Genomic DNA, 19658 nt, shown 5'->3' with positions numbered 1-19658 from the left:
TTTCCGTACAACAGAACTAGCTACTTAATACATATTAAATAAGTTTCTTAAGCAGTATGCCAGTTCATGGGATAGCTTGGGATCACTTGTGGTTTCATGCATCGTGTTATGACTAGGGGGTAGCCTCCAGTCGTGACAGTCTGCACTTGAGTTTTGGTATGATACTGATATTAATATGCTATAATGAGTGAATCCATGATTAATGGTATGTGTAAATATTTTAATTAGGATCTAAAGAGAATTATGTAGCTTTACCATGAAGGAGTATGTCCTCGTAACCAGTGCCTAAAACCTATATTTGCTATCATACGGATGTCTTACCTTAATCGGGTGATGAAATGATTTCCATAACATGAGGGTAATATGGTGGCTTTAGTGTATTGATGACTTTTGTCTAACCTCAATACATGCGGCCAATTTGGACTAGGGCCCGCTAGTTGGGGAGTACCAGACCCATATAGCCCGTGGGTTACTGGATGATGGTGGAAGGTACATAGTTCATGATTAAATCTTAAATAGTCATGTTACATGTTTCTCATCCCTTACCCTGGCATTTTATTTTACTTACAATTTATGGAAATATGTTTTATTACTGGCTTGATAAATGCATATTTTATCCCTTTTCTTGGGTTGCATACTAGTACTCGCCAGACTAACCATCCCCAGATGTTACATTATTTCATGATGTAGGTTTGGAAGCCTTTTATTGTGACCCTGTGAAGCATTAGGTGGTTCGCTATTTCATTGTAAAACTGGTGAGAATTGGTGACCTCCATCATCCGAACGACCTTATTTTTTTCAACCTTTTATTGTTTTAGTAGCATGGTCAGGGTCATGGCTCGACTTAGTTGATATTCTATGGTTAGAGGCTTTGTGGATAGTATTGGGGCATGATTTTGTTGAATTCATTTTTGGATCGTAAACTTAATCTTATGGTTCGATAAACTCTTTTTATTCTATTAGTTAGCTTCCATAATCTATTATTATTACTATACTTATGAAGTAATGCTAAGGGGTCGTCTCAAGCCTTGGTTGGTTTGAGATTCCCGTCACAGCCATGGCCTCGATTTGGGTCATTACAAGCTTGATATCTGAGCACAATTTAGGGTCACTAGGTGTCTATAAAGTCGTGTCAAGTAGAGTCCCTTTTATTGGTGTATTGTATGCCATACTTATAAGAGAGAGGTTATGAAGTATTTAGGAAGTTTTACCATCTTTGTGTTCTATTTCGTGCTAGAGATTCTAGTTACCACGATTTTTCTCTAATTCTTGACTTACTCACATTTCAGATCATTCCTCTACGAAGGTCTGACGGTCATAGGAACTCAGCCAGAACCTCTATCCCAATTAGGGAAAATGTGGAGAAAGTTCTCCCTACTCATGGAATATAGACTCGATATAGGGACCATATTCCATAGTTCACTTCTCCACCTAGGGTTCTATCGGTCCCTACTAGTCCTTCTTGGGCATTTGGGGATGTCTCAAATGCTAAGTTTTGTCAGTCCATTCACATGTTTGCTTAGATTATGGCATCGCAGTCTCATCGGTCCGATTATATTGGTCCTATCACCAGACCATCTGAGGTCACTCAGGTTGGCAAATTTATAAGGCTGAATCCATCGATTTTTATAGGTTCTAAGGTTGAGGAGGATCCTCAAGGGTTTCTTCATGAGATAGAAAAGATCTTCAGAATTATGCATGCTAGTGATTCAAAGGGTGTAGAATTCATAACTTATTTATTGAAAGAGGTGGCTTATTAGTGGTATGAGAAGTGGGAAGAGTTAAGGGGTGAAGATGCTGAGCTAGCGCTATGGGAAGAGTTTTCAGGTACTTTTCTTGATCATTTCTTTCCTTAGGAGTTGAAGAAAACCAAAGCTGAAGAGTTTGTGAATCTACAAAGGGTAAGATGAGTGTTAAGGAGTATGTATTAAACTTAACCCAACTATTCTATTATTCTCTCAAGCTTGTGTCTAATATGAGGTCCAGGATGAGAAAGTTTGCTTCGGGTCTTTCTCATGACATGATGTTAGAATAAAAGGCAGCTTGCTGAACAGTGACATGGAAATATCTTGGTTAGTGTTCTACATATAGTAAGTGGAGGATGAGAAAATTCACTAGGAAGAAGTGGAACAAAGGCAGAGTAAGAAGACTAAGTATGCAAATCAGGATATAAGTCAGCAGTGTGGTGAAAAAGAGAGTAGACAGTGGTTCAATAAGAAATCATAAGGAAACTCATCTATTAGCTGGTGCTCTAGTCCCCAAACCTTTAGGTAATTAGTGATTATATCCCAGTAACGGCAAATGGGCATAGGGTGCCCTATCTCAGGCTAGTGTATCACAGTCGACACTCTCTTACCCATCTTGGTACACTTGTGAGATACTTTATCCTGGATTTTGTAACTTTGCAAGTTAATTGTTCTTTGGATGTGGTCATCCAGGTCATATTCAATGAGATTTCCCCTTAGATAAGGTGGCATCTGGGGCTAATAAGGTTCTGGTTGCCACTACTCAGGCTCCTGCATCTAAGGGTGCCACTTCAGGGATAAAAAATGGCCAAAATTGCCTTTATACACTTTTTACTCAATAGGAAACTGAGGCATCCCCCGATGTCATCACTGGTATGTTACATCATTTTCTCTCATGACATTTATGTATTATTTAATCCCGTTCCACTCTATCTTATGTGACTCCTTATGCGGCTGTACACTTTGGATTTGGTTCCAAAAGCATTTTCAACCCCTTCTTAGTTTTGACCCGATGAGTAAGACAATTATTGCTAAAAAGGTCTATAGGGGTTGTGTGGTGTCCATCTTTCATAGAGAGATGTTGGTAGATTTAATATAGCTTGCTGTGGTGTATTTTGAGGTAATCCTGGGGCTGGATTGGCTTTATTCGTGCTTGTAATACCCTAGGAAATTTTTTGTTAAAATTTTGTGCGTAAACGTGTTGGGTTCTATCTTCTAGAATGAATTATAAATTTTTCGTGTGGAATGTCTTAGATTATGACCCACCATTGCGTAGAGTATCGAATAATATTTCCAACAATATGTGTATCATCCAAAACGGACACCCGAGCAATGAGTTATGAACATTCCGATCGAACTGTAAATAGTAGTGAACAGTAAAACGTGAAAAAGTACTGAGGCCTGACGTATTTTTGCTCCAACTTTAAACGATCATAACTCCTTGTACATAATGATATGGGTGATCTACTATATATCAACGGAAAGCTCTGCGAGTCCTCTTTCCAATGAAACTGGTTTAATCCAATTTGTCTAACGAAGCAAAAAGTTATGGTCGGTCTACTTCAGAATTGATATTCTTGATGAACTGAAAGTGATTGACAAATTATATGATGACTCACATGTGTTATTGTACTTATTTCATCCTCTCATGATTATGATGATTTTCTTCGGGCTATGTGAGTCTTTCATACATCCTGCATATTTCTTATAAATATTTATGATGATGATGTTTATACAACTGCATACACCCCTATATACTCGGTTCCTTTCCATGGTACTGACTCACATCTTCGGATGTGGGCTGTATTTTCCCAGAATATAGGTTCAGGTGCTCAGTTCCAGGTTCGACAGTGATTCTTTAAGCACACTGTTCTACATCCTCTATTGTGGTGAGTCCTCATGTTCCGAGGACGTGATGTCTGATGTTGGTTTCACAACATTATTTACATTTGATAACTGAGTATAAGTCAGTTGGGGCATGTCTCAATGGATCGCTGGTTTTATTAATTTTCTTAGAGGCTTGTCAGACTAGTATAGATGTTGGGAGTTGACTAATAAGTCATATTTTTTTTATCTTTCTGAAATTCTTTTATTTTTGGATAATGATTACTCTGTTGATATTTGAGGGTTATTTATGAAAACCTCATTGTTTTGTGTTGAATTGAATGAAAATGGTCCAAAGGGTTAGCCTGGGGCTACTCGTAGCCTCAAGCACTATGTGACGCTCCGGGACCCATTTTTCGGGGTGTTACAAACTTGGTATCAGTACCTAAGGTTTTAAGGTGTCCTAGGGAGTCTGACAAGCCACGTTAAGTAGAGTCTTGATCATCGATGTGTAGCGCGCTACATCTATGAGCAAGAGGCTACAAGACATTTTAGGAAAAAGTGTGATTCTTTCTTTCTGAAGTCTATTGTGCTTAAAGTGTCTCTCTCTGCTATTGATTTGTGCTCTCCTCTTTCAGAAATATGCCTCCACATCGAGTGAGAAGAAATAATGATGGTCAGTAACCTCAACCCGCTAAGCCATTTCTATTCCTCCTTACCGTATGGTCCCTCTAGAACTTAAGGACTTGAAAGAGCAACTCAAAGATCTACTAGATAAGGGTTTCATAAGGCCCAGTGTTTCTTCTTGGGGTGCTCCTGTATTGTTTGTAAGAAAGAAAGATGGCTCTTTGTGTATGTGCATTGATTACCTCCAACTGAATAAAGTCACCATAAAAAATAAGTACCTCCTTCAGAGAATAGATGATTTATTTGACCAATTGCAAGGTGCAAGTTATTTCTCAAAGATAGACCTTAGTTTCGGCCATCATCAACTCAAAGTTAGGGAGTGTGACATCCTGAAAACTGCTTTCCAAACTTGTTATGGTTATTTTGAGTTTCTTATTATGTCTTTCGGGTTAACTAATGCCCCAGCAGCTTTCATGGACCTCATGAATCGATTGTTCAGATCATATCTGGAAATGTTTGTCATAGTGTTCATCGATGATATACTGGTGTACTCCCCTAGTGAGGATGAACATTCTGATCATCTCCGAACTGTCTTGCAAACCCTTAGAGATCACAAGTTGTTTACCAAGTTTAGTAAGTGTGAGTTTTAGCTAAGGTCAGTTACTTTTCTGGGTCATATCATTTCTTTCGAGGGTATTAGAGTTGATCCCTAAATGTCCGAAGCTATTAGAAATTGGCCTAGACCTATTTCTCCGACTGATATCCGAAGTTTCTTAGGTTTAGCTGGCTATAACTGTCGTTTTTTTGAGGGTTTCTCCTCTATAGCGTCTCCTATAAATCGGTTGACCCAAAAGAAAGTGAAGTTCTTGTGGTCCGAATCTTGTGAGAAGAGTTTTCAGGAGTTGAAGACTCGACTCACTTTAGCCCCTATTTTGACTTTGCCTGATGGTGTTGATGGTTTTGTGGTGTGCTGTGATACTTTGAGAGTTGGGTTACGTTACGTATTGATGCAGAAGGTAAGGTGATAGCTTATGCTTCTAGACAGTTGAAACCCCATGAGAAAAATTACACCACCCATGACCTTGAGTTGACTGCTGTTGTTTGAAAATCTGGAGACACTATTTGTATGGTGTCCATGTTGATGTTTTCACTGATCATAAGAGTCTGCAGTATGTGTTTACTCAGAGAGAATTGAATCTTAGGTAGAGACGATGGTTAGAATTGTTAAAGGACTATGATATGAGTGTGCTGTACCGTCCGGGCAAGGCCAATGTTGTGGCGGATGCCCTAAGTAGAGTGTCCATGGGTAGTGTTTTGCATGTGGTAGAATGTAAGAAAAAGTTGGCTTGTGATGTACATCGTTTGGCTAGATTGGGGGTTAGGTTATTTGACTCTGCTGAAGGTAGTATAGGGGTTCAGAGTAGTTCTGAATCCTACTTGGTTTTGGAAATGAAGGAAAAGGTATACTTAGATGCTAGTTTGGTCAGACTGAAGGAGTCAGTCAAGGACCAAAAAGTAGAGGTTTTCTCCCAAAGGGGAGATGGTGTGTTGAGATTGCAGGGTAGATTATGTGTTCCGAATGTTGATGATCTAAGATAGAGGATTATGGCTGAAGCGCACGGGGCGCGATATCTTATTCATCCTGGTTCCACCAAGATGTACCGAGACTTGCAGGAAATCTACTGGTGGAGTGGCATGAAGAAAGATATAGCAGTATTTATAGCTAAGTGTGCAGCATGCCAACAGGGTAAGTTGAACACCAAAGACCTGGTGGTATGATGGAAGAGTTTAGTATTCCCACCTGGAAATGAGAAGAGATAAATATGGACTTCGTGATTGGTTTACCTCCTTCCCGACGCCATCATGATTCCATTTGGATTGTGGTTGATAGGTTAACTAAGTCTGCTCATTTCTTGCCTATTCATACTTCATATATTGCTGAGGATTACGCTAGATTGTATATTCGAGAGCTAGTCATACTGCATGGAGTTCCCTTGTCTATCATTTCGGATAGGGGTACTCAGTTTACTTTGCAATTTTGGAAAGCTTTTCAGAAGGGTCTTGGTACCCAAGTTCTTTTGAGTTTTGCTTTTCATCCGCAGACCAATGGTCAGGCTGAGCGGACCATCCAGACCTTACAGGATATGTTAAGAGCTTGTGCACTTGACTTTAAGGGAAGTTGGGATGATCACTTACCGTTGATAGAGTTTTCTTACAATAACAATTTCCACTCTAGTATTGGCATGGCTCCATTTGAAACCTTATATGAAAAAAAGTGTAGATCACCCATAGGTTGGTTCGAGGTGGGTGAAGCGGTTATAAGTGGTCCTGATTCGGTATTTAAGGCTATGGAAAAAGTTAAGTTGATTAGGGAAAGGTTGAAAACTGTGCAGAGTCGTCAGAAGTCATATGCGGATGTTAGAAGGAGAGACCTTGAGTTTGAAGTTGGTGACCTAGTGTATCTGAAAATTTCACCCATGAGGGGGGTGAAGAGATTCGAAAAGAAGGGGAAGCTTAGTCCCCGTTATGTTGGTCCTTACAAAATTCTTAGTCGTATTGGTAAGGTAGCTTATGAGGTCGAGTTGCCTTCCGAGTTGTCCTCTGTTCATCCAATATTCCATGTCTCCATGCTTAGAAAGCATATTAGCGATGCTGTGGTAGTGGATTCCTCTGTGAGTGCTGACATTCAAGAAAATCTTTCATTTGATGAGATTCCTGTTGAGATTCTTGATTTCAGTGTCCGAAGACTAAGGAACAAAGAAGTTCCCTTGGTCAAGGTGTTGTGGCGAAACTAATTTGTTGAGGGTTCAACTTGGGAAGCTGGGGAGGATATGCGATCCAAGTACCCGCACCTATTTTCCACAAACTTCGATCAAGCTGAAGGTACCGTTCTTTCCTAAACCATGCACTTTTGATAAAATTTGCAGTAGTTCAGCTGTCATTTATTATTTTTTAAGCTGTAGTTTCTTGAATTTATGCATTCTATGTTGCATTCGGAGTGAGAAACGATGTGGTGATGAGTCTAACGAATGGTTTTAGTTGTATGCTCTTTTCCCTATCTAAACTTGGCACGTCTAGCATCATTCGAGGATGAATGTTTCCAAGGGGGGGGGATGATGTAATACCCCGGAAAATTTTTCGTTGAAATTTTGTGCGTAAACGTGTTGGGTTCTATCTTCTAGAATGAATTATAATTTTTTCATATGAAATGTCTTAGATAATAATCCACCATTGTGTAGAGTATTGAATAAGCTTTCCAACGATATGTGGATCATCCAAAACGGACACCCGAGCGACGAGTTATGAACATTTCGATCGAATCGTGAATAGTAGTGAACAGTAAAACGTGCAGGAAAAAGTACTGAGGCCTGACGTATTTTTGCTCCAACTTTAAACGATCATAACTCCTTGTACATAATGATCTGGGTGATCTACTATTTATCAACGAAAATATCTGCGAGAACTCTTTCCAATGAAATTAGTTTCATCCAATTTGTCTATCGGAGCAAAAAGTTATGGTCGATCTACTTCAGCCTATCAAAAGCAAATTTTTGGGTCAACTTCAAACGATCATAACTCCTCGTACATAACGATCTAGGTGAGATAATATATATCAACGGAAAGATATGAGAGTCCTCTTTCTAATGAAATTGGTTTCATCCAATTTGAATATCAAAGTAAAATGTTACGGTTGATCTACTTCAGACTATCAAAATAGTCCACCAAAGGATAGATTCGAGAATTATTTGACTTTTAGGGGCGTTTTGGTCATTTCTCCTCACCCAAAATCCATCCAAACCCTATATTAAAGCCTATTAGAAACATTATATGTTATATTTCATCAAACTCCCTCAAAAAGAAAACCCTAAGCTCCTATATCCAACTTCAAGAACCTCCAAAGTTCACCACTAATTCTGCAAATTTATTCAAGATTCCAATTTCCTAGTTCAAGAACTCCAAAAACCATCATTCAAAGGCACGATTAACATCTCAAAAATGAGTATCGATCTAAAGTTCATTATTTAAGGTATGTGAGATTTTTCAACAAGAACTCTCTTTTGTTCTTGTGCCCAAAAGTAATTTTCTTAACAAAGGCATGATTTTTATTTGATTTTTACGAATTTGAAGCATGAACCCATATCTTATGATGATTATTATGAAATCTTGATGTTTATAATTTTGAAAGATGAATTTATATGTGTGGTGATATAAAGCATGAATCTTGAACGATATTTATCATGATTTTGATAATTGGGTCGTGAATCCTCATTGGAAATTATGTTTTTTTGAGAAAGTGTGTGTTATAAGTACGTTGATGTTGAATATTTGAGATATTTTGAATGATTTGACCTTTTGGTCTTAATGGAGTTGTTTTGAACTCAAGTGTGAAAGAAATCCACAACGTGGTTGATTTTGATAGATGGAAAGCATGATGGATCCCATTGTATATTTATATATTACTAAAATTGTTTTGTTGTGGATTGTCTTTTAAATGATCTGAGCTAAGTTCGGGAGAAATCTTTAGCACCGAGTGGGAGGTATAAAACGACCTTACTTCCCTAGAACTACGTGTCCCCATGGAGTGAGCCTGAGGCTGATTTATATAGTGATCACTAGTTTGTGTGGATTTGATATCGATAGTCCTACTCCGATGGCAAGGATAGGATGGCTCTCCCCAACGTGGTTTGTACATTGGACTCCATGTAGCTCACATGGTTTATGTCGGTTATAGGATCTCCCAGTGTGTGTGTGTTTCCTTGTGTCTATGGTGAATGGTTAAGTGATTTGAAAGTGGAATTGTGAAAGTTATTCTTTCGAAAGATTTAAATGATATTTACATTATGAGAATTGATATTCTTGATGAACTAAAAGTGATTGACAAATTATATGATGACTCACATGTGTTATTGTACTTATTTCATCCTCTCATGATTATGATGATTTTTTTCAGGCTATGTGAGTCTTTCATATATCCTGCATATTTCTTATAAATATTTATGATGATGATGTTTATACAACTGCATACACCCCTATATACTTGGTTTCTTTCCATGGTACTGACCCACATCTTTGGATGTGGGCTGCATTTTCTCGGAATGTAGGTTCAGGTACTCAGTTTCAGGTTCGACAGTGATTCTTCAGGCATGCTTTCTACATCCTCTGTTGTTGTGAGTCCTCATGTTCTGAGGACGTGATGTCTGATGTTGGTTTCACAAAATTGTTTACATTTGGTAACTGAGTATGAGTCAGTTGGGGCATGTCTCAATGGCTCGTTGGTTTTATTGATTTTCTTAGAGGCTTGTTAGACTAGTATAGATGTTGGGAGTTGACTAATAAGTCGTATTTTGTTATCTTTCTGAAATTCTTTTATTCTTGGATGATGATTAATCTGTTGATATTTGAGGGTTATTTATGGAAACCCTATTGATTTGTGTTGAACTGAATAAAAATGGCTTAAAGGGTTATCTTGGGGCTACTCGTATCCTCAAGCACCGTGTCACGCTCCGGGACCCTTTTTTCGAGGCATTACAGTGCTATGCTTCTCTAGACTGTAGGACCCTAAAAGTCGCTATTCATTTTTCAAAATAACCAATTATAGAATAGGAGGTAATTTCCCTAGTACCAAAAGGGAAGTTTATCTCTTGTTTGAGATCCCAAAAGTTAATATCCAAGGGGTATTTGTATCATCTATTTTGGGTCTAGGATTCAAACTCTGAAAGTCCCACCTTGCAGTCAGTCCTTATTGTTAATGACTTTCCCGAAGTTTTTCCAATGATCTTCCTGGGATTTCTCCCAATAGGGAAATAGACTTTGGGAGTGATATTCTATCGGGTACTCAGCCTATTTTCATTTTTTCTTATAGAATGGCTTTGAAAGAACTAAAGAAGCAATTAAAGGATCTCCTTGATATGAGTTTTATCTATACCAGTGTCTCTCCTTGAGGTGCTCCTATGCTTTTCATGCAAAAGAAATATGTGTCCCTCCAAATATGTATAGACTATCATCAGTTGAATAAGGTCACCATAAAAGTAAGTAACCTCTTCATAGGATTGATGGCCTCTTTGATCAACTTCAAGGGGATAAGTGTTTCTCAAAAATTAACCTTTATTCGGGTTACCATCAATTGAAGATTAGGGAGAATGATATTTCTAAGGTATCTTTTTGAACTCGTTATAGACACTATGAGTTGTTGGTTATGTCATTTGGATTGACTAATGCATTGGCTGCTTTTATGGACCTTATGAATCGAGTATTCATATAGTTTCTTGATTTGTTCGCCATAATTTTCATTGATGACATTTTGGTGTCCTCCAAATGTGAGGTGGATTATGCTAATCACCTCCAAATTGTGTTACAGACCCTTAAGGATCAGAAATAGTTTGAAAAATTTTCTAAGTACATATTTTTGCTAAGTGCTGTGACTTTTCTTAGGCATATTATATCTAGTAAAGTGATTAAAATGGATCCACAAAAGATTGAGGTGGTGAAGATGTGGCCTAGACCCACAACTCCAAACTACAGTAGGAGCTTTGTGGGTTTGACTTGTTACTTTAGGAGATTTATAGAGAGTTTCCCATCTATCGGTGCTCTGCTTACGAGGCTGACTCAGAAAAAGGTAAAGTTCTTATGGTTCTATGCTTATGAGGGCAGTTTTATGAAGTTGAAGGATAGGTTGACTTCTACTCCTATTTTGACCCTATCAGAGGGTACTGTAGGGTTTGTGGTGTATTGTGATGCATTTTGTATGGGGTTGGGTTGTGTGTTAATGTAGCACAGAAAGGTTGTGGCCTATGCATCTAGGTATCTTAAGGTTCATAAGAGAAATTATTCAACTTACAATCAAGAGTTGGCGGCTATAGTTTTGCATTAAAAATTTTGCGTCACTATTTGTATTGGGTGAATATGGATATTTTCTCAAATAATAAGGGCTTATAGTATGTGTTCATGTAGAAGGAATTAAACCTCAGGCAGAGGCGGTCACTCGAACTGCTTAACAATTATGATAGAAGTTTGCACTACTATCAGAGTAAAGCTAATGTTGTTGTTGATGCTCTTAGTAGGTTGTCCATGGGGAGTTCATCTCATGTTGAGGATGAGAAAAGAGGGTTGGTGTAGGATATTTACCGACTAGCCAACTTGGGGGTCTATTTTTTAGACTTGAAAGATAGGGGAGTGATCGTCCAGGAAGAAGCTACAATACCTCTTGGGACTGACTTTAAGGAGAAATAAGTTCAGGATCCCATACGTATGCAAAACAAAGATATGTGGGTCAATGGAAAGTTATGGCTATCAAAATTGGGGGAGATAATATTCTGAGATATCAAGGGGGTTTATGTGTTCCTAATATAGATGGGCTATGGGAGAGAATTTTGATTAAAGCCCATGTGTCCAGATATATAGTTCATTCAGGCTCAACAAAGATGTATATGAAGGAAATCTATTGGTGGAATAATATGAAGAGGGATGTGGAAAATTTTGTTGCCAAGTGTATGGTTTGTCAACAAGTCAAGTTTGAGCATATGAGGCCAGGTGTCACTTCTCAAGATATAGCTCTATCCATGTGAAAGTAAGAAATAATTAACCTGGATTTTGTAACTGGTCTTCTGTGGTCTTAAAACCAATATGATTCCATTTGGTTCATTATGGAAAGAATGACCAAGTACGCTCACTTCTTGCCTGTAAAGACTAATTACCCAGGAGAGGATTATGCAAAGTTATTTATTCAGGAGGTAGTTTAGTTTCATGGATCCCCAATATTTATTATTTCTGATTGAGGTATGCAATTTTCTTCTTATTTTTGGCATTCTTTTCAGAAGGGGCTTGGTACTCAGGTGAACCTTAGTACGGCTTTCCACCCTCAAATGGACGGACAAATGGAGAGTACTATTCAAACTTTAGAGGATATGTTAAGGGCCTGTGTAATTGATTTTAAAGGATGTTGGATTGATCACTAAATAATAATAGCTATCATTCCAGCATCCAAATGACCCCTTTTGAGACCTTCTATATTAGAAGGTGCAGATCGCCAATTGGGTGGTATGAGGTGGTTTAGACTAGATTTTTTGGACTGGATTTGGTACACCAAACGGTGGAGAAATTCAATATTATCCAAGAAAGACTTAAGACCGCTCAAAGTCACTAAAAGTCTTACGGGGATGTGAGGCGAAGATAGCTAGAGTTTGAGATTGATGATTGGGTGTTCCTAAAGATTTCCCCTACAAAAAGATTTATGAGGTATGTAAGAAGGGAAAACTTAGTCCCCATTACATTTGTCCGTATCAAATTATAAAAAGGATTAGGAATTTTTCTTATGAACTGGACTTACCGACGAACTTGGCCTCAGTTCACCCCATTTTTCATGTGTCTATGCTCAAGAAATGTGTGGGTAACCCATTTTTAGTAGTGCCTATTAAGGATATTGGAGTTAAATATTTGTTGTCCTACGAGGTTAACCTTAACATCATATTTCACCTCGACTGATGGGCAGCGAAAGTGAATAGTTTAGGTCTTGGAGGACATGCTCCACACTTGTGTGTTGGATTTTAGGGGTCTGTGGGACCAATTTCTAACTTTGGCATAGTTTGCATATAATAACAACTTTCATTCGAGCATTTAAATGGCCCCATTTAAGGCATTGTATGGGAGGCAGTATCGATCTCTTGTTTGTTGGTTTGAGACTTCTGAGGCTAGGCCTCATGGCATAGATTTTCTTCGTGAGTCATTGGATCGATTTCAGTTAATTCAGGATAGGCTACGAGCATTTCAGAATAGACAGAGTAGTTATGCTTGCTACAGACATTATCCATTAAGGTATAGAGTTAGGGATAGGGTCTTTCTATGAGTATCACCCATAAAAGGCATGATGAGGTTCATGAGAAGAGGAAATCTTACCTACAGGTATATTGAACTTTTGAGATTCTATAGATAGATGGGAAGGTAGCTATATGTTAACATTGTCTCCTGCCTTCTCAATATTCACCAGGTGTTCCATGTATCTATGTTGCGGCAGTAGATTCCAAAGAAGGCGCAAATGCTTCAGTCGGACTCGGTTTAATTGGATAAGAGGTTGACATTTGTACAAGAGACAGTGTCCATTTCGGCCGAAGATGTCAGACGGTTGCACTCCAGGGACATTCTATAGTTAAGGTTCAGTGGCGTCATTATCTAGTGGAAAAGGCTACTTGGGAGACCGAGCGTGAGATACAGAAATAAAATCAATTCCTTACCTCAGAGGGATACTTAGCCGTAAATACGAGGTTTTGACGGTGTTGATGACCCTCTTTTTAGTAAAGATTAAGGGAGCGGAAAGTGGAAGAGAGAGGTCAGACCTAAAAGGATAAGAAGCCCTGGGTACTGCATAATTCGTTTTGATCTATTTTAGTTGCCAATGAAATGGAATATGGGGAACTCTCTATTTAAGTGGTTAATCTGACGAGTCAATTCTTAATGAAACACACGAGCTGGTTAGATGCGTGGGGCAGAGGGCTCGTAGTACCCCCTTTGATTGATCCAGCCTTTTCTTCGCTTCGGTAGTGAATCACCTACTAAAGGGGCAGGCCTGTATACCTTATTTGAGACTCCTAAGGTAGGCGGTGGACTCTTTCATTAGGTACGGGAAGAAGGGGCCTAAGCACGGCAGATGCCGTGCACTTGAGTGGCAAAGAAAAGCGAGACCTTACTTTTTTTCTAGGCCTGCTCAGACATACGGTTCCCGCGGAAGATCAAGTTGGTGAGCCATGTGATAGGAAACCTTCCCGCACGGTTCAGAGAGTGCTAAATTAGAATGAGAGGTTTACCACCACATCATTACATGCAAGGGGAGCTCGCTTGATTCACAGATTGGTCTAACTCTTAATTCACTTCTGACCCTATGTTCGATAGCCCAACCGTAGTGATATTAATTGTGGTTACATTCATAAGTATCTTGGTCCATCTCTATTCCATTTCATAAATGTTTGAGGATCCGCATAGCCCTCGATTTATGTGTTATTTATCCATTAGTACTTTTTTTATGCCAATATTGGTGACTGGAGATAACTCTCTTCAATTATTCCTGGGATGGGAGGGAGTAGGTCTTGCTTCATATTTGTTAATTTATTTCTGGTTTACACGACTTCGGGCAGATAAAGTAGCTATAAAAGCTATGCTTGGCAATCGAGTAGGTGATTTTGGATTAGCTCCTGGGATTTTGGGTTGTTTTACTCTATTTCAAACAGTAGACTTTTCCACCATTTTTGCTCGTGCTAGTGCCCTCAGAAATTCTTGGATTTCTTGTAATATAAGATTGAATGCCATAACTCTTATTTGTATTTTACTTTTTATTGGTGCTGTTGGGAAATCTGTGCTTTTTCCCCAAAGCAAGTTCGCCACCAACCATAGCAGCCTCTAAATCTCATAAGAGAAGAAAGCGTAGTAAAAAAAACATAAGGACCGATAGGCTAGCAGTAAGCTTGGCTACAACGAAGCGCTTACCAAGCGCGAGGGAAAGGGACTTCACTACGGAAGTGTAACCTCGCACCTCCTTTATACCTGAGTGCCTGGATTTGAGAGCCATCGTGTCAGAACTCATAGCACAGTGAGCAGTTTCTATGATGGAAAAAGCAGGATCGTTGACTCCAGAGAAGTAAGCGAAGGGCCGTCAGCAAGCAGCAACGACATCGACTGCGGTAGTACGATTCTATCTGTTCAAGTCTAGGTCTACCGGTGGGTCGTCCTATGAGTAACTCTCGCAAACAAAGAAGAAAATAGATGGAATTCAAGCCAGCTCAAGTAGAGGCCCGTTTACTTATGTTTTCTCATATGAATCTTTTGTTTTCGGCTATTGGGGATTCTATTTTCATACCAATGTAAGATATGCTTATTGGACTCTATGTATTTTCGAGTGAAAATCATCGAGGTATTAGTTTAGATATAGGCCTAAGATCCTTACCTATTAGATCTTTCAAGTACTTTCTTATCCTTTACTTTTGCGGATGAAAGTCCTTTTAGTAGTGGATGTTGAATGACCCTCATGGTCATTTTCCTTATTTTCATGCATTTTTGATGTCTAGAGATTTTCTATAACTGCCCCAAGTTATTTATAACTAGATGACATAATTCGATTTCTAGACGGTTCATTTGAGAATTTTAGTGATACAAAATATATCATGAAATATTTAATCTAAATTAGCATTTGGTAGAGATATAATTTATTGTCCTTCCAAAATATTTTTAATTTGTATAAAATTCTTTGCTTATGTTATATCTATGTTACTTTATAAATAGGTTTATAACTTACCAACATTTTAAGTAGATAAAGTGTATCTAAATATGTTAAAATATTATTACTATATAATAGAGGTTTTATTAGAAATAATTTTCTATTAATTATGGTATATTCAAAATATATGATATTTATTTTACCAAGAACCTACGCAATACCCGAGTACATTGCAACTCCATTTTCATGTGGAAGAAAAGGAAGGTTACAACAATTAGCTTAAATGGCATTTACTCCCTACCTTGCCTAATTAGTATCCACTTAAGCATAACAGATGGTGGGTGGAGTATTTAAGAGTTTTCTTTAGTAAATACATACTTCTTACACACATACGCTTATCAACATAAGCTTTGTGGGAAAATTTTTACTTAGTCTATTTAATTTTCAAGAAAATAAAGTTATTCAAGCTTAGGTTCTAGTGGCACTATCTGAAGACTTCTCGAAGAGACATTTTAGCTTTGGTGTCCAGGTAGTCTAGGTTTACCCTATTTTTAGATCGAGCTTACTTACGGTAATTATGTGCTTTTATGCTAGTTTGGACAAGTAGTTGTAGTTTTCATATCATTTGATATAGATATCATGTCTTATTTATCCGGTTAGGACTTTGTTCTAGTAAATTTCGGCCTCATTTTATTATAGTATGATGTAGTATTTCTTGAGCTTAGAATGTAGTATTTAAGTAGAGAAACCTTGGATTCATCTCTTTTAAACTAAGTTACACGAAAGGTTACTAAATGTATTTTGACTACGGTTTAGGATCAACATGCACTTTATTTTCGTCATTTATTGCAGAATTTGGAACCACGGGGAATCGGTTACGGTATAGTCTGAATTTTAATTTTATAGTTTGGTATGATTACTATAAGTTCTGATTTGATTTCGACATCTGGTTATGATGATTTCGGAGTTATGATATTGATTCTTGTTGTTCTAGGAGTTGTGGTACCTCTGCATTCTGATTTGAGTTTGGCATCTGATTAAGAGTTCTGTCATATATCATGTATGTGGCCTCTCATTAGTATCCACTATTTTTGGTTTGAATCTGGTATATACCCTCTTGTTATTATCCATCACTACCGATTTGAGCTCGACATCAGTCCTCTCATTACTACCCACTGGTGCCGGTTCAATCTTGATGCACATCTGGATGGCTATCATGGGACTGGTTTAGTTATGGATTATTTATGTTTATTTTCTTTAATTACTTTCTGTGTGTCCCACTGACTTATGGGGGCATAGTTGAGTTTATTGTCTTTTTCAGTATGCTTGGCGTGCTTATGGGGGCCAGTTAGGTTATGTTTGGTTTGCCTTTTATTACTAAGTTATTTATCCTTATGTATCAATTTTACTTATTTCTTTATCACATTTGTGTAGCTCGATAGTGGTTTATCTTTCTATTCTTATACTATTGATGTAGACTATACCCTCGCATTTTAGTTATATTTTTTGTATTGAGCTCAGTCGACGATGATGCCTACTGAGTACCCATTGCGTTGATACTCATACTACACTTCTGTATATTTTTCCTGATATAGATCCCAGTACTAGAATTTGGCATTGATGTAATTCTTACCTTCCGGTACTGATTCAGAGCAAAATGAGCTTACAGTCGTTCAAGGCTGATCCTCCTTTACCTGTTCTAGTTTAATCTTTTGTACTCGAGACTTCTAGTTTATATTTTATGTTTTAGATTTTGTATAGTACTCTGAGCATATTTTAGTAGTGGCTCTAGTACCGACCTTACCAAGTTTTGAGAGGGACTCGTTTGTATATTTTTGTCCTTTTCCTTCTCTCGTTTTGGTATACTTCATATGTTTGCTTTTGTTTTACACCTATTATTACTACTATAATCATTATATATGGTCTTTTTTAGTTTTTACCTATTAACACGTTACCCATTATTTCGAGCTATGGCTTGGCTTACCTACTAATGGGATACGATAGGTGCCTTCATGACTTAAGAAATCAGGTCTTGACATATAGATTTGAGACTAACTTTTTTTTACTATTTGCATATTAAGTTCACTAGTATTAAGAATAGATTTTGAAAACGTATATTCAAATGTCTATTTGACTATAAAATATATGAGCATATAGTTGATCCAACAAGTTCGAACCTCTGATGTTGATTGATATAAATTCAAATGAGCAATACATAAACACAACATTAGGAAAAGTAAGTTGACCCAACTTCGCCGACCCAGTTTTTGGTCGGGTGGCAAGACAAAGTCGGGTCCTAAGTCGGTGCCAGGATTCGGGCGGGGTCAAGAGTCGGGTCCAGTTTTGAGGTCATGGCTCTGGAAAGACGTTGAGTTACGGGTCGTTACTAGGGTGGTTCTTAGGTCCTAGGTTAGGGTTAGGCTAGGGTCTTGTCGAGGATTATGTTTTCAGATGGGATCGAGGTCAAAATAATGTTTTGTGTCTATGTTGGGGTTAGGTCGGGCGGAGTCCGTGTAAAAGGGTTCGATTTTAAATCTGTGTTTGATCATGTTTCGTGTCTATGTTGGGGTTAGGTTGGGTGGAGTCCATGTAAAAGGGTTGGATTTTGAATTTGTGTTTGATGTCATATTATTTGCCCAGATTATACCTTTTCAAAACTCTAAGGTCATTATTTTCTTTTTACTAACGAAATACAAAAAAATAAAAAAGAAATCACTTATTTTTGGAAAAGTTTTCTTAATATTTTCTATGTCTTATGTTTTCAAGCAAAGCATTTGGAAGCAAGATTGGCTCAATATAGTTGGTGACCTAAAGCGGAACTTCAAAATGAGGCCAATAACAACAACAACAACATATCCAGTGTAAAATGAGGCCATAACGAAAAAAAAGATTATTATCTATTTTTTTATTTGAAGTTTATTTCTGTACTTTTTTTAGATTCAAAATTATGAACAAAATTGTTTATAATTGATTTCTTCAATAATTCCTTTTCAATTAATAGTATACCTAAATCATTCAATTTCTTTTGAGATTTTAATTTTGAGTTAAATTTTATCAATATTAATTTTAAAAAAATTCTTCGAATGAGGCAATTATTACAGGAATTCTATAAGCAATATATGCATTTGACAATTCAAAAATATTTTTATCATATTGAAATAGTTTTTACTTTTCTACTCCCTCTGTCCCACTTCAACTACTGTTTTAATTCTTTTCATGTCCATTAAGCAAATAACATATACAAAGTATAGTTTAGTAAGTTACCCCTATTTATTAATTTATTAAGTTATTCCTATTTATTAGATGTTTTTTTTGAATATACTTCCTCCGTCCCAAATTATGTGTCATCATTTTCTTTTTAATCCGTTCAAAAATAAGTGTCGCCTTTCCTTATTTGACAACTTTTTAAAGGCACAATTATCCTTTTACCCTTATTGGTCCCATTTAATTAAAAAAAAAGATATTGACACATTTTTTAATAAAGGATAATTTGGTAAACTTTACTAAGTCTTCTTTTATTTTTTAAACTCCGTATCCGATCAAATGACGACATATAAAATGGGACTGAGGGAGTAGTAAGTATTAAAAAGAAATCTTCTTTATTCTGAAATATCTGTTTGACCAGATTTTGGTCTAGCCTCGGGGCGGTTAATGTGAACTTATTAGCTCCTGGTCAAATTCTCTATTTGTATTAAGATATTTACTAAGTTAGCATTTGACCATATATTTTAAGAGTAGATTTTGAAAATTTATCGTCAAATATATGTTTTGAAAATAAAATTTGACCATAGAATTTGAGAGTAATTTTTAAAAATTTATCTTTATATATCTGTTTGACCAAGAAATTTAACTAAATTTTAACAATATGATGTTCAAATATTTTCAATTTCTCAGAAACTCACTCAGACCAGTTTTTTATTTTTTAGGACTTTCACTCACAAAACTTAAATTACAACACAATGTTAAGGAACAAACACATTGATTCATTGGGTAGTGCTCTCCAAGTGTACCTCATTTTCTTTCTCACAGTTTGCGATTTGTGCTATCAAAGTGTGTTAGATTCGAAATCGATAGGGTGTCATGTGGAAGTTTAAAATTACAAATCATAAATGTGATAGTTAAAACAAAAAGAAAAACATACTAAAAACATGATTATTATATAGTTTGGTCAATTGACCTACATATAAAAACCTAATATAAAAGAAAACTTAAAAACTATTAGAGAGAAAATTCCGCTAAACAAAACTCTTTAAACGACTTCA

Source organism: Capsicum annuum, chromosome 10, assembly GCF_002878395.1.
Source record: "Capsicum annuum cultivar UCD-10X-F1 chromosome 10, UCD10Xv1.1, whole genome shotgun sequence".
In the NCBI taxonomy this organism is placed as follows: Eukaryota; Viridiplantae; Streptophyta; class Magnoliopsida; order Solanales; family Solanaceae; genus Capsicum; species Capsicum annuum.
Note: the sequence above shows the minus strand (reverse complement) of the source record.